Source organism: Mesocricetus auratus, unplaced genomic scaffold (genome assembly GCF_017639785.1).
Source record: "Mesocricetus auratus isolate SY011 unplaced genomic scaffold, BCM_Maur_2.0 Super-Scaffold_100007, whole genome shotgun sequence".
Lineage (NCBI taxonomy): Eukaryota > Metazoa > Chordata > Mammalia > Rodentia > Cricetidae > Mesocricetus > Mesocricetus auratus.
In genome coordinates this window covers 55,832,996-55,849,045 of record NW_024429191.1, presented here as the reverse complement: position 1 = coordinate 55,849,045, position 16,050 = coordinate 55,832,996, and the positions used below count along the sequence as shown (strand labels likewise).

General features: G+C 39.8%; 1 protein-coding gene across 4 annotated transcripts in view; it reads right to left on the bottom strand.

Annotated features, from left to right (window-relative positions):
* Ssh2 (slingshot protein phosphatase 2) overlaps positions 1-16,050 on the bottom strand; it is a 262,347-nt gene that overhangs the window by 80,785 nt on the left and 165,512 nt on the right. The gene's annotated exons all lie outside the window — the stretch shown is intronic.

The window sequence follows — 16,050 nt, the reverse complement described above, 5'->3', positions numbered from 1 at the left end:
GAGTGCTGGGATTAAAGGCATGTGCCATCATGCCTGGCTAGAAGTTCTTAATAAATATTAATTATTATTAGTGATTATCATTGGTAGTATTTCAATGGTGTTCTGATATGAATATAAAATGTTCTCTGTTTACCCAGAGCCCCACATATGCTTGGTAATTACTTCATTACTGAGCTATACCTACTGCCCAGAAATACCTCAATATTTATTTATAACAGAGCCAGAGTTTGGAAGAACACTTATTTTAAACACACACACACACACACACACACACACCATTCTCAAGTGTGAGTTCAAAATTGTATACTCATTAAGAACAACAGTGGTTACCAAAACCTGCAAAGGATAATACTGAGGGGCTACAAAGAGGTAATGATGGTTGGTGGGTACAGGAGTTTAGTTCGGACAGGACAAATAACTTCTAATATTTATAGCACAGTAGGATAACTATGACGGACCACAAGTGTATACTTAAAATTAGCTACAAGATTTTGAAGGTTCCTAGTATAAGGAAATGGTAAATGTCTGAGGTGATGAATTTGACCTATGAGCACCTAGACCTATCACTGAACACTGTATACAGGGGGTGGAGAGACGACTCACCAGTTAAGAGCACTTGTTGCTCTTTCAGAGGGCCCAGATAAAATTCCCTGTACCCATATGGTGGCTCAAAACCATCCAGTTCCAGGGGAATTCAACAAGCAAACACATCGTGTACACGCACACACACACACACACACACGCACGCACGCAAAACATACACATAAAGTAAAAAATATGAAGAAATAAATTATATACAGTAACAAAATATTACATAAATACACATAATATCTCATAAGTATGTAAACTGCTGTGTGTAAATAAAAAATAAAAAAACTAAAATCACACTCTCATTAAGTTGTATCTCCACATGCACTGATGAGAGCTAGCGCAGAGGCAGTGTGCTTTACTTTCTGGAGTAGACCCCATGTTAAAATCATTCATGTGGGAGGCTGATAACATAAGTGAAGAATTATTGCTTAGAATAGAAGATATTCAAAAACAAAATTATAAGTGGATATCCACAGAAAACATCAAAATTTCTTTCATAACAATGGGCTTAACAAGCCTTTCATTATTACCCACAGAATCTGAAAGTCAGAACTTTTAAGTCACTCATGGCAGTTTAGAAACATGTTATAGGTTTCTAGGTCTGCCCCAGAGTATGTAGTGTTATTCTGGGCTAGCCAGTGCATGCAAACAACACTGCCTCCTCAAACTTTCTACTGGGAAAAATCTAATTGACATCTTAAATTTACACTGTCAAAGCTAAATTTCTGGGCTGGGGACACAGCTTACAGATAAAGCACTTGCCTACCATGTACAAAGATCTTAGCTTAACCCTCCAATACTGTAAAACCAAACCAAACAACCTCATCAGAAACAACAAAGAACCTCTCTAAACCTTTCTGTGGTTCTGGGGACCAAGCCCAGGGCCTCACACAACTAGGCAAGAGATTTACTATGGAGCTAAGCACAGTCCTTGTCCCAACTCTGAAGTACTTCCTCATGACTGATACCTAGATTCTACATAGTTGTTTGGGATAAATGCAGAACAGTCAAGTCAGCCTTTGTGTCTTTTTACGTCTTTAAACTATATCTTTAATCCATCTGCAAATCCCATGGGTTGTACTCTCAAACCCACCTTGAATCTGTCTACCCTCTTCCATCATCATGACTCTGGTCCATAGTATTGCCATTTCCTTCTTATGTGGTTGTTTGTTTGGGCTTTTAAAGAAGTGTTTTAGCTGGGTGGTGGTGGTGACGGTGGTGGTGTTGCACACATTTAATACCAGCGCTCAGAAGGCAGAGGCAGGTGGATCTAAGTTCAAAGCTAGCCTGATCTACAGAGCTAGTACTAGGCTAACCAGGACTACACAGAAAACCCCTCCCACAAAACAACCAACCAACCAACCAACCAACCAACCAACCAACCAACCAACCACAAACAAGAAACAACCCCCCCAAAGAAAACCCTAAACACATACAAAAGTGTTTTTACTGAGAAATTCACCTTTGCTGATATAACTAGGTCTTAGCAATTCCCCTGATTTTTTTGTGATAGGATCTCATGTAATCATGCTGGTCTTGAAGTTGCTATGTAGCCAAGGATAACTCTAAATGAATCTTCTAGTATCCACTTTCCAAGTACTGGGATTAAGGTGTGAGCCGTCATATCCAGCCAACAGTTCTTCAGTAGTGACAGTGTTATACTGAACTGTAGTTACTTTTCAACCATTTTTCTAGGACTTACTAGACTGATTTGTATACATAGTCAGTAGCTGTCCAGAAAAATTTTTTAAGAATAATGGTGAAAAAGTATAATTAGATAAAGAAAGAAAGAAAGAAAGAAAGAAAGAAAGAAAGAAAGAAAGAAAGAAATTTCTGTTTTGTTTTTGAAGTAGAATATCAAAAACCAGGCTGGCTTTGCTCACCTTACGTAGTTTAGGATGATGATGTTGATCTCTTCCTCCTGCCATTACCTTTCCAGTGTTGGTGCTATAGACAAGTACTAAGACAAGCTGGCTGTTTATTTTGTAATAAAAGCTTTTAAGTAAAGTTTTCAAACAGATGGGCAAGGTAGTGAATGCCTTTAGTACTAGCACTTAGGAGGCACAGGCAGGTGAATGTAAGTTTGAGGACAGCCTGGTCTACATAGTAAGACCATCTTAAAACAAATAAACAAACAAACAGAACAAAACAGAACCTTTTAAATGTACAGAAAAGTAGTGTGTGTGTGTGTGTGTGTGTGTGTGTGTGTGTGTGTGTGTGAAGGCTGGAGTGGTGGTTCAGGGGTTAAAAATTCTTGCTGCTTTTGCAGATGAGTAAGGTTTAGTTCCCAACACCCATATTAATCAGCTCACAACTGCCTGTAACTCCAGTTCCAGGGGAACCAACCTCTTTTTGCTTCCTCAAGCACTTTCACACACTTGGTGCATATATATATATATAGACACACACACATAAACACACACACACACAAACACACACACAATAGATAAGCAAATAAGTATTTTTAAAGTAGGAAAAATTTATGAATGCCCATATTTATCACATTATAGCTTTAGTTCTGTGCTAATTTTCTGTCTATCTTCATTTCCTTCACTTTGTCTCTAACGTGAATCAAATCCCAGACACTGTATCAACAAAAAGTCTTTTGGTAGTTCTGTCTGCAACCAATTTTGCCCTTCTGCTACCCACTCATCAAACTTCAGCCAGAGTGCAGAGTACTTTCAGATTATAGTGTCACTGTGTATAACCTTGTAACGGCTTCTTCCTTTCATACTTAAAAACGAAGAGCCTGCCTGCAGCTTGATCTTCTAGGCCCATGAAACAGCCTGCATTTTAGCGAGTTACTTCTGATCTTAAGCTACCTGCCTCTTCTTGTTTACTATGAACTATCCCTGGTCAGTCCATTCTGACTCCGGTATTTCAGGACCCCCTTCTCAAGGTCTTTGTACGTATCACTCTCTACTTGATTCTTCTCCTTCACTGTTCAGTATTTAAATCTCAGCTCTACTATTACCATTCCTCTTTTCTTTTATCCTATTGGTCCTGTTCTGTTTCTTTCAGGATATTTTTGTGAACTAAATTATTTATTCACTTTTTTTTTTTTGAGACAGGGCTTCAGTGTATAACCACTGTGGCTGTCCTGTCTCTTTGCAGAGACCAGGCTGGCCTTGAACTCACTGAGATCTGCCTGCCTCTACCTCCTGAGGTGTTCTTGATTGCAGTTATCAGCATATAAACTCCATGGGAGCAAGGACTTCACCTGGCTCTTACTGTGTCCTCAACATGGGAAAGAAACACTACCAGAAACACATTAAGGGTTCAAAAGATATATGATAATAAATTAAAACATCCTAGTTTCCCCGATTTTCTGGACTGTTCCATCAATGCAGTAGGAATAACTCCAGTTAAAAAGTGTGTTATACAGCACACTGGGTGTGGTGACACCTGCTTTTAATTCCAGCACTTGAAGTAGAGGTAGATCTCTTCTGAGACCAGCTTCTGGTCTACATAGCAAGTTACAGACCAACCAGAACTACATCATGAGAGCCTGTCTCAAAAAAAAAGTGTTAATAGAACTCCATGCATGTGGTAGACTAATAGGTCACACAATGAAGTTGTTTATGGTAAGTGGGCAAGCTGAAATCAGCTTTATGATGCTCAATCTTGGCTCAGTCTCATGCTTCAATAAAGTAGTATGAGACTAATAAAAGTTTCGCGCTTGTAACCAGTCAGAGAGATTTGGACACATTAAAACAAAACACATAAGAATTTATAGATGTCATTAAAAAACCTTGCATGCTGGCTAGGAGAGGCTGCCTTGATTTTGTTTTGTTTTCATCTTTAAATAAAGCACTGTTCTCTTGTGGTTTGTTGCACAAGCCCTGTCTCCTGTTACATCCGTGGTGTGCACATGCCCCTGTGTTATGGACCAGTCTCACTGACATTACGGGAACAATCTTAAACAAAATGTCTGAGTGACAGGATGAGTGGGGTACACCACAGACAGGAAATGAAATTCACACTTCTGCCAACACAGCAACTGCCTGCTTTACTAAATGAAAAAAAAAGTTAAATACTCTACCTGCTCACTAGGCAAAACTATTAGTTTTGGGCACTTTGGTTTCCAGTAAATAAAGCAGTTATCTGTATTTGCTGAGTGAGAGCTTAACAGCTGAGCATACTCCAGTCATTTTTTTTGTGAGACACAAGTAGTTTTCTTTGACAAACAGTAGTTTAAACTAACTTCCGTAATACTTTGCTGCTTATGCATTAAAAGAATATTTATGTGCCCTCTTTGTGTTAAACAGTTAAATGTGCTTTTCAAAATATGTAGTGCTTTCACAAGAGTAATGGTTGAGACAATGGCCTTAGTTAATTCAAAGCTGTTTGGATTCTATAAATCCATGATTAGAAAGAGCAGGAGGTTCTGGGGATACAGCTCAATTTGCAAAGTGCTTGTTTAGCATGTACAAAGACCTGAGTTTGGTCCCCAGTACTGCACAGACTGGATGTTATGACAGTGACACAAATTTGTAAAAATAGATCAGGGCTCATATCTACATAGAGCATAAGGGAAACCAATCTTTCTATTTGGCTCATTTGCACAAATATCAATAAATGCACAGCTGGGTCAGGCAGAAGACTGACTTAATGTGATAGGGGATCTCTGAGAGTGGCACTCAACATATTCTAGATGACACATCCCATCCTCTTTATTCCATGGCCCTAGATATACATCCTCAGTGAACACAAAAGTGACATACTGTTGGTAAAAGAGAGACCATGGATGAAAGTGACTGACTACATTTATTATTACTGTGTGTGTGTGTGTGTAAAGTAAATCATAGATAGTGCTATGGGAGTGAGGAAACAAAATTTGTAATCATTTAGTGTTTCGATGAACCAATTAAACACTTTGTACTGAATAAATTTATATGTAAATTTCATGTCCTTCAGTGTAAGGAAAGCAGCTTAGTGGTCTTGTAAGAATAGGAAATCTAGTTATGCCAGCTATTAGTGTTTCTGAAACAGTTGTTCAAAGATTCAATAAATGGAGTTGTTCTTTAAAAATCGTTCTGAGGGGCCAGCCTGGTGGTTCAGTGTTAGGTAAAGGTGTTTGCTACCGTATCTGATGACCTGGATTTAATTCAAATACAAAATCCAAAGGATTTAAGAATCCCTGTGCTAATAAGAAAATGATAGAGAAAATCCTTCTCTATGTAAAGATGATAGAACAGTTCTTAGAGGAGTGTTCTAATGAAGAATGTCTGTTTCTCTTTCTGCTATAAGATTACTACCCAGCAAGGGTGAGGCATTTCTGGTTCCATACAAGAAATGAGTTAATAAGCTAACCCAGCTATAAGCTAAATGCTAGGCATTAAGTGCTTCATTTCACCGTGATAACACAACCTGCTATTTTTAGTTTCAGTTTACTTGTAGGCATCACAAGGGCTCAAAAATAGTATATGCCCAAGATCATATAGCAAGGATTCAAGATCTAAGGTGGAAGCCCTTACTCTGAATAATTCTTCTATGCTACTCTAGTTTTAGGAACAGTGTAACAGATGAAATATAGTATCTTCTCTACAGAGAATTTTAAATGAGAATTTAAAAGTAGAGCGCAGAGTGAGAGAACTAAAGGTAATGGAGAACATTTGGCTGAGAGATTAGTGTAATTGGGTTGGATAATTAAGAACTGCAACCTCTGCTGGAAATGACAGTAGCATTTCAGTCTTAAAAATGGGGGAAAGAGCACTGTGTTCCCTGGGCAAGCACCCCTGGCCAAACACTTCAGATCAAAACTACTTCCTAAGCATGACATTCGTTAACTGGTCATTTTTTCTCAGGTAAAGTACATAAAGGAAAAGGTCAACTAAGGGAAGGGAAGAAAATATTTAGCCATTCTGAGACTGGAATAATCTTTGAGGAATGTGGTCAGAGTGGTCGCCCGTGACCAGGCAAGAAGGTTAAGGAAACAAAATAAAGCAATACACACCTGGCCAAAGGATTGAATGTTGGCTGGACCAGAAATTCTGTCTTATAAGGAAACATACACAGAAAGAAATGGGCAATTTACTATTAGAATGAAAGTTTCAGGGATGGAAAGATGGCTCAGCACTTGAAACTACTGGCTGCTCTTACAGAGGACCTGAGTTTGGTTTCCAGCACCCACACAGCATCTCACAACCACCTATAACTCCAGTTCCAGGGGATCTGATTCCCTCTTTTGACCTCCTCATGACCAGGAACTCATGTGGTGCACATTTATAAATGTAGGCAAAACATTAAAAATAAAAAAATTTGAAGTTATTTTTAAAGGAACTTTCACTAAGTGAATATATAATATTCTTATTTCAAAATTAAATAAAGAAAAAATCAAAATTAAATAAAGGAAGTAGATTTTAATATTTATAATGCCGGTCACTTGAATTTTGTTTGGTGTTTTTGCCTGAAGCCAAAGTTTACAGATAAATGACTGAAATATTGGCTACATACACCATCACTGTACACAGTTGAACTGGTTGGCAGCTATGCTAAATTCAGATACATTGTTTAAGCTTTAACATTTTTATCTTAAAGAATATTCATGTAGGATTGGTGACCTCTACATGTGTGCCAAGGGATTCACCTCCCCAAACAAACACATAAATCTTAAAGAAAAATTATTTTGAAAATGAATTAAACAACATTCATGCAGAGGAAACTTCCACCAATATTCTACATTGAATACTTTCCTCCTCTGATAAGCTGTCCTTGCTTATTTACATTTCAGATACAAGAAAGATGTTAAGGCAGCTTCTATCAATCCTTAAGGGAGAACAAATTCATATACCTACTAAGAGAAGGGCAATTTGTAGCTAGAAGTTTCAAGTACCAGGCCAGAGGTCAAGGGATCACACAGCTATTAATATCATTGCCTCGTGAAAAAACACAGCTACCTACATACATTAAAAATAGGGTGAAAGCTGGTAGCGACGGCGGTGGAGGAGGAGGAGGAGCAGGCGGCAGCGGCCCACACCTTTAATCCCAGTACTCAGGAGGCAGAGGCAGGTGGATCTCTGTGAGTTCCAGGTCAGCCCGACTACACAAAGAAACCCTGCCTCCAGAAACCAAACCAAACTAAGCTAATCAAAAAAAGAAAAGAAAGAAAAAAGCAGGGTAGAAAAGACATTATGCACTTCATGACTGCTAGAAACTCAGAAGCATTTCTAAGGATAAAAACACCTTTGTATTCATAAAGGAATCTAGGTTACAATGGGAGAAAACAGAAATCCAGGTATTATACTGTCCTTGGGGCCTGGGCATTCCCCATTCCTATCACAAACAGCCCAACACTGAACAATACTGGAAACAGCAAAGCATACCTGGAAGCCATCCCTCTGGGACATTAATTCCCAGACACAGATCTATGAATGCAAGTAGCAAGGTTAATTCTCTCCTCATGAATATAAAAGTACAGCAGACCAACTTGAAAAACAGAAGAGCTTAGGCTTCTAGTTCTTACTGATTAATTACAACCATTGGGTCATTTCAATTCCGGCTATTTTTCCATCCAGACTCTGTTGTGCAATGCCAAGTAAAACTATAGCCAGCTATTTGTTTTCCCCCTTTCTACTTCCTATAGTTGAAGACAGCAGAGTCTGGGGAAGGTTCTTTGTTCAGATCCATGAGACAAATTCCAAGGAGGACTGACCTGTTTTTTCCCCTATAAACTTTAATTGGGGAAAGGAAGAGACAAAAAAGTTAAAATATCAGAAAATGCCTTTTAGTTTTGTTCATTTATTAAAAGTATCTTATTTCATTGTTACCTCAATAACACACATAATATTATATGTATGTTTGAAAGAAACAATTTTACTGTTGGCTATACAATTCAATCCTCCAATTTAACATATCTGATTTGATGTTTGCTATTTCTGACTATCTAGCAGGAGGTCTTCCTTTTCTAATAGAACCCATCTTTCTTTTTCATTTATTCATTCACTCAATCATTCATTTATTTATTTTGGTATTAGAATCTTGGGTGTTGCACACGTTAGACAAGATTCTACCACTGAGGTATATTCTAAGACATGTGGGGCACATGTCAAAGGACAACTTTTCTGGAGTCTGCTCTCTTGTTTTTATCATGTCTGAGGCAGGGTCTCTCTTGTACTACAGGCTCTCTGGCCTGGGGCTCCCAAGAGACCCTCCTGTTTCTGCTCCCCATTTCATGGTAAGAGTGCAGGGGATGAGCACTTATGTGGGCTCATGTGGCAGTGAGTGCTTTCAACCATTGATTGAGCCATCTCTCTGGGCTATCTTTTTGCTTCTATTTTAAGACAGCATCCCAAGAACACCCAAAGCAGGCCTTGAACCCATGATCCTCTTGTCTCAGTCTCCTGAGCACTGGAGAGGACAGGTCCGCACTACCAGTCTCTATTTCGTTTTTTTTTTTTTTGAAACTACACCAAATATGGACATGATGACCTCGAGCTCAGGAACTATGAGAGAGGCTGGAATGTGGCTTATGTCTGGACTGACAGAATCTTTCCTCTGGGGCTAAGAATCTTAAGCAAGTGAGCCAAAGGAGGAGGTATTGTAGGGTATAGTCACGTTCACCGTGCAATTGCAAGTGCTGTTCTAGTCTGCTTCTGCTCTACGGCCTTCTCAGAATACCCTTGATTTTAGCTGTTCTCTGAGCTTGGCCCTTTAGCACCCTATCCACTAAGTGTACTCTGACATTATCTAGTAAGTGTTTTGCGTAAGATACGTTAAAATTCATTTTTGAGTTTGCTACAGACTCTCAAGTATCAAATGAAGCCAGATAATCTAATCATTTTCCACAAGCCACACGACTGATTAGCAATAGAGCCAGGTTACTAAGACCCCATGTCACCTGACATCCAGGATGGCATTATTATCACAGGATATATTGCTGTCCTAATAGTTTGAAGAAAGTAGCATTTAAAAACACATCTAGGGCCGGGTGGTGGTGGCGCACGCCTTTAATCCCAGCACTCGGGAGACAGAGGCAGGCGGATCTCTGTGAGTTCGAGGCCGGGCTGGACCGACAGCCTCCAAAACAATATAGAGAAACCCTGTCTCATAAAAAACAAAAAACAAAAAACAAAACAAAAAACACATCTAGGGTGGACAAAGAGATGGTTCAGTGGTTAAGACTGCTTGCTGCTCTTGCGGAGGACTGGAGTTTTATGGGTGACTCACAAGCACCTGTAACTCCAGCTGTGGGGATCCAACATCCTCTTACACAGGCACCCACATGCACTTGTGCACACACATGTGTACATTCATACATGTAAATAAAAAATTAATGATAATAATAAATTAAGTCATTTTAAAAGAAAAATATAAGGAAGCAAATTACCATAAATAAAACAAAACAAAATGTATGTCTGGCCAGTCAAGTGTGATGGGTTGTACCTATTATCATAGCACTTATGAGACTGAGTCAGGAGAACAGAAACAGAGAAAGACACTCTTTTAAACAAATACCAACCAACAAACCAAACAAAACCCCAAGCGCCAGATCTGGACAATCTGTGTACATAGAACAAAGGTAAGATTTAATGGAAACATTTGCTGTTTGTTCTGTTTTTCAAGCTGTTTTTTTTTTTTTTGAGGCAGGTTTCTTTGTGTAGCCCTGGTTACAGCCCTGTGTAGTCCTGGAACTTCCTTTGTAGACCATGCTGGCCTTTCAAGCATTCTTAAAAAGAGTTCAGGTCTGAGTGGGAAAAAATATGTAGTACTTACCATGAGGTAAATACTTTCATATTATCTAAGTTGCTCCCTTTTCCATAAAGTTTCTTAGGTATTAAAATTAACTTTAAAAATATTAAAACTAGCTATTAACTCAAAATGTCTGCAGGGTATGGTGGCACATGCCTTTAATTCCAGCACCCAGAAGGTAGGGAAGCAGGTAAATCTCTGAGTTTGAGGCAAGTCTTGTCTACACAGAGTTTCAGGTCAGTTAGAGCTACACTGTGAGACCCTCCTCAAAACAAAACAAAATAAAAAGAACCATCAGTCAACCAACCAACCCCATCTCCAAACACCCTCCTCCAATCTCACCCCCCAAACCAACCTAAAATGTCAGGAAGACCACGGGCCTTTAAAATGAAGGTAGGCAAGTCTACCACAGGCGAAGAAGTGGATGCATACCCAGTGCTTGGTTTCTTTATGGTATCCCAGGAGACTCAGAGCATTTCTTTCTACATGTTATCTGACCACATACCCATTTCATCTCTTTACAGAGACTTAAAGCATTTATCACTTGGTTTATGTTTTAGAAGAACTACTAACCACGAAAAACCAGAGCTGGTGGATGTGGCACATGGCTTCATAGAGTAGCAGGTGGGCCCAATTTACACCTTTGTGAGACTAGTGCAGACCTAAAAAAGTTTTGGTTTCAGAGAAGAGGATGTATTTTTGGATTCCTTCAAGTTGCTCCAAACTCTGACATAGCAACCTGTCTCCTAAACACTTTCCAGTTTGAGTTAAGCCTGAGTCTAGACCTGCCTATGACACCCCTGTTGCCTTGTAGTCTCTGCAGCTGCCATCAAAAAGCTCAGTTTCAACCTTGTCTGTAGCAGTCATCCAAAAATAACTCCCCTAAACAACATAACCACCACAAAAAAATACTTGAGTGTCCATGAAAGCAGGTGGCTGGAACTCAAAACAGGACACAGACTTCTAGTAAATGACAGTGATATTGAGTTTTGTTTTTTGAGAAAGTCTTTCTCCAAGAAGAGGAGAAACTTTCACATCAAAGAAGTCCATTTTTCCTTATGGGCTGAGTTAACAGAGCTCATTTCTAAAGTCTTGAGTCAAATATTCCTTTTGAAGGAAAAAACTTAAAAGTTTTTAAACCTACAAGTGATGACCTGAGCAGTTCTTTCCTAGCACTTAAAGTACTGGATATGCCAAGAAGACATGATCAACAAATTTAAAGTGATTGTGGGTGATATTTTGTTTATGTTTTAACAAATAAAACATGCCTGAAGATCAGAGTGTGGAGCTAGCTATACTAGTTAGCCTTAGAGGCCAGGCAGTGGTGGTACACACCTTTAATCCCAGGACTCAGGAGACAGAGGCAGATGGAGCTCTGTAAGTTCAAGACCACTCTGGGCAACACAAGAGTGAATCAGTCTAAAAGAGAAACAGAGCTCACACCTTTGATCCCAGTACTTGCTACCACATGCCTTTAATCCCAGCACTAGGGAGGTGGAGACAGGAGTGATATGGCTGGGCCGAGAGAGGAATTCAAGGCTGGAGGAGACAGGAGAGAGATGCAGTCTGACCAACAGTGCAGTCTGAATAGTCTGAGGATGTAGGACAGGATCACTCCTTTGGTCTGAGCATTACAAGGTAAGAACTCTGTAGTGACTGGACATTCTGCTTCTCTGATCTTCAGCATTAACCCCAATATCTGACTTTGAGTTTTTATTATTAAGTACAATTAGAATTAGTGCTATATGACTGATAGGAATAAACAAAACAATACAAAAACAAAAGGAGACGAATGCCCGGCAAGTTACTTAGCATTTGAAGAATCATATTTCATTCTTGTGATTTAACAAATGCTTTCCCAGGTACTGAAAACTTACCTGCAGCAGGAGGAATACAAGTTAAGCTTTCAAGCATTTGGTTAAGAAGTCAAATCTTGTTTTCAGCCGATGCATTTCCTCTTGTCTTTTAGAAAGGCCTCTTCCAGGACTTGGGTCATTCTATTTATTCTTGTCACCTTTCGATATTCTTGTACTATCAGTTACTGTTTCCTCAGTCTCTTTCACCCAGATTTTTACTACAATTTAATGAGACTTTATTGTTCATTCAGACAAATATTTAACAACTTTGCCCCTAAACTTCTCATCATTCTAATTTTCAAAAACCCTCACTGAGACTCTTCAAATAGATCTCTAATTCCCAAGTTCCCTCTGGAAGACATGAAATCTTGATAGACTTGGTTTCAGATATCATACTCTCTTCTGACAAAAGCCAACTTCCTTCTTCTGACTCTCTGTGTTAAGTCCATCTTCAACTTGAAGGAAGCTTCTAGTTCCTTGATTCTTAATTTTTCTATCAGGCTACCAACTATCTTTTGATTTTTCTTTCTTAGCCAACATAATATCATGTTGCATTTCCCAACTGTTTTCCCTAGAATTATATCTCTTTGCTCCTGAGTTCACCTGCAGCTTAAAATTGTACAATTTAATGAATTATTTATTACCTGTTGGAGCAAGTATTCACCTTCTCCAATGTTATCTTTTCAATGTTGAGCACAGTGCCTAACACTAAGTACACATTAATAAATACATAGTGTCTACATAAACAAGAGAAAAGAAGTCCAACACTGAAAGATTATAAAGCCATGCCTCGACATGTCACAACACACCGATGCCCTCAGTTATAAGGAGACGGCAACAAGAACACTGAGGTAGTTGGGCACTTTACACCTTAGTACAGCTCCTCTCCCCTTCCCTGTCATTTTTCCCTGCATCCCATCCTCCACTGTTAACCTGTCTTGTACAATGCTGGGGATGGGGAAGTTAGTATGATTCCTCCCAACTACGTTCTTTTACCTCAAACTTTAACTGGCTTTCTTCAATGAGAGAGAAAAAATATATCCTGGGTCCTTGATTCCATATCCTTAGTTCCTAGTTTGTATTTCTAATGATTGCTTCTTCCTAGCCTGAAAACATTCTCAAGACTGGATTCTTACATTCTTAAAGCAAGGTCCACATGCGCAGGCGCGCGCGCACACACACACACACACACACACACACACACACACACACACACACCCTTAACTTAGTCCTGTGTTCCCTCCTAGAATGTATTCATTAGTTAAAAAAAGTAAGTCTTAGCCTACTGTTGCCATTTTCTTCCCCTGCCAGTCATTTCCCTACTCATGTCATCTTGCTTCTACCCTAACTCCTCTGAAACTCCTCCTCATCCAAAAGTGACAGACCCAAAGGACAGAGACTATGGGAGTTCACTTCCACAGTCTTTTGCTCTTCACTGAACAGCTGATATGCAAACACTTCCCATCTCCTTGAGACCCTACTTCTATATAGTTTCTAAAATATGGCATCTATTCTGAACCCATCTCAAGCACCCCAATTCAGTATAGTGTCAGTAGTTCTGCTCTGTTCTGCCTACTGTATTTAAACCATAAAGATAGTATTTGAAAATTCATTTAAAAACTATGGGCTGGTAAGACTGTTTAGTGGATAAAGGAGCTTGTCACCACATGATGACCTGAGTTAGATCCCTGAGGCCCCACATGGCAGGAAAAAATTGGTTCCTGTAAATGTCCTGAGACCTCCATAGGTGTTTACCAAGCACCCTCTCCACCCACACAAATTGAATAAATTGTTGAAAAATTAGAATTTATAGCTTCTCTTGAGAAGTTGGAGTGTTTGAACAGAAATATACAAATTCCCTTTTAACACCTGGCCAGGGCATGCAGCATGAACTAGAGGAAAACTGACAGGGAATATTAATGTACATATCTGTGTTAGAAGGTCAGGGAAAGGGGATGCAGGATGCAGGGAACAGAAGAGTAAAGGCAGAAGGAGAAGCAAGGACAGTCTTCTGAGGCATGAGTGTAGCTGGATGGTTTGGAAGATGGTAAGGTGTTGGTGGCACTCATTGGTCAGCAGTGAAAGGGCAGGTGTCTGCAAGGTGTCAGTCTCCTGGTGATGACTGTAATTCAGCTTCCACCGTGCTAAAACTCAAATTTCTACTTTTAAAATGTAATGGGTATTTCTTTTTTTTCAGTTTACCTTGCTCAATCAGTTGATATTGTGGACTTTTTTGTTAGTTTGTTTTGATTTGTTTTAGACAGAGTCTCTCTCACTGGATAGTGCTGACAGGCTTGGAACTTGTTACAGACTAGGTTGTTTTTGAACTTGAGGTATTCCTCTTGTCTTTGCCTCCTGAATGTGAGGTTACAGACATGTGTCATTATGCCAGGTTCCATTTAATACTGATAACGCCCCCCCCCGGAACTCACTATTTTTTTAAAGCTTAAGAGATGAAAGATTTATTTTTTAAAAAAGATTTATTTTATTATGTATGCAGTGTTTTGCCTGCATGTGTGCCTGCAGGTCAGAAGAGGGCACCAGATCTCATTACAGATGGTTGTGAGCCACCATGTGGTTGCTGGGAATTGAACTCAGGACCTCTGGAAGAGCAGTCAGTGCTCTTAACCTCTGAGCCATCTCTCCAGCCTGAAACTCACTATTTCTTATGTTTCAGAATATTCCTTCATATTCTCATTTGTAGCTGCTATTTTTTTGGTCAACTTTAAAACTTAAAAAAAATAATTTTTATTAAATTTTTTATTTTACATACCAACCACAGTTTTCCTTTCCTCCTCTCTTCTGTTCCCACCCCCACCTCTTGCCCACCAATCTACTCCTCCTCAGTTCAGAAAGGGGTAGGCCTCCCATGGAGTCAACAAAGCAAGTCACATCACATTGAGACACGACCAAGCTCCTTCCTCTGCATCAAGGCTGGGCAAAGCATCCCTGCAAAGGTAATAGGTTCCAAAAAAGCCAGCTCACATGCCAGAGACAGGTCCTGATCCCACTCCTAGGGGCTCTACAAACAGACCAAACTACACAACTGTCGCCCTCATGCAGAGGGACTAGGTGGGTTCCATGTAGGCTCTGCAGTTATTGGTCCAGTCTGTGAGCTCCCATTAGCTCAGGTCAGCTGTCTCTGTGGGGTTCCCTGTCATGATCTTGATCACCCTTGCTCGCATAATCCCTTCTCCCTCCCTCTAATCAACTGGACTCCTGGAATTTGGCCCAATGCTTGGTTGTCGATCTCTGCATCTGCTTTCATCAGTTACTGGATGAAGGCTCTCTGCTGACAATTAGGGTAGTCACCAATCTGATTATAGGAGAAGGCCAGTTCAGGCACCCTCTCCACTACTGCTAGGAGTCTTAGCTGGGGTCCTCCTTTGGAGTTTCCCTGTCACCAGGTTTCCCCCTAACCCCAAAATGGTCCCTTCTATCAAGGTATCTCCTTTTATTATTCTTCTATGTCTAGCCGCCCCCCCCAACTTGGCCAACCTGATTCCTCACATTCCCCTCTCCCCAAGTTTACCCAGGAGATCTCATCTATTTCCCCTTCCTAGGGAAATTCATGCATTCCCCTTAAGGTCCTCTTTGTTACCTAGCTTCTCTGAGGCTGTGGATTGTAGCCTGGTTATCCTCTGCTTTACATCTAATATCCACTTATGAGTGAGTACTTACTCTGTGTGTCTTTCCAGGTCTGGGTTACCTCACTCAGGATGATTTTTTTCCAGTTCTACTCATTCGCCTGCACATTTCATGTTGTCATTGTTTTTTTGTTTTTTTTTGTTTTACCACCAAGTAATACTCCATTGTGAAAATGTACCACATTTTCTTTATCCATTCTTCCATTGAGGGACATATAGGCTGTTTCTAGGTTCTGGCAATTACCAATAATGCTACTATGAACATA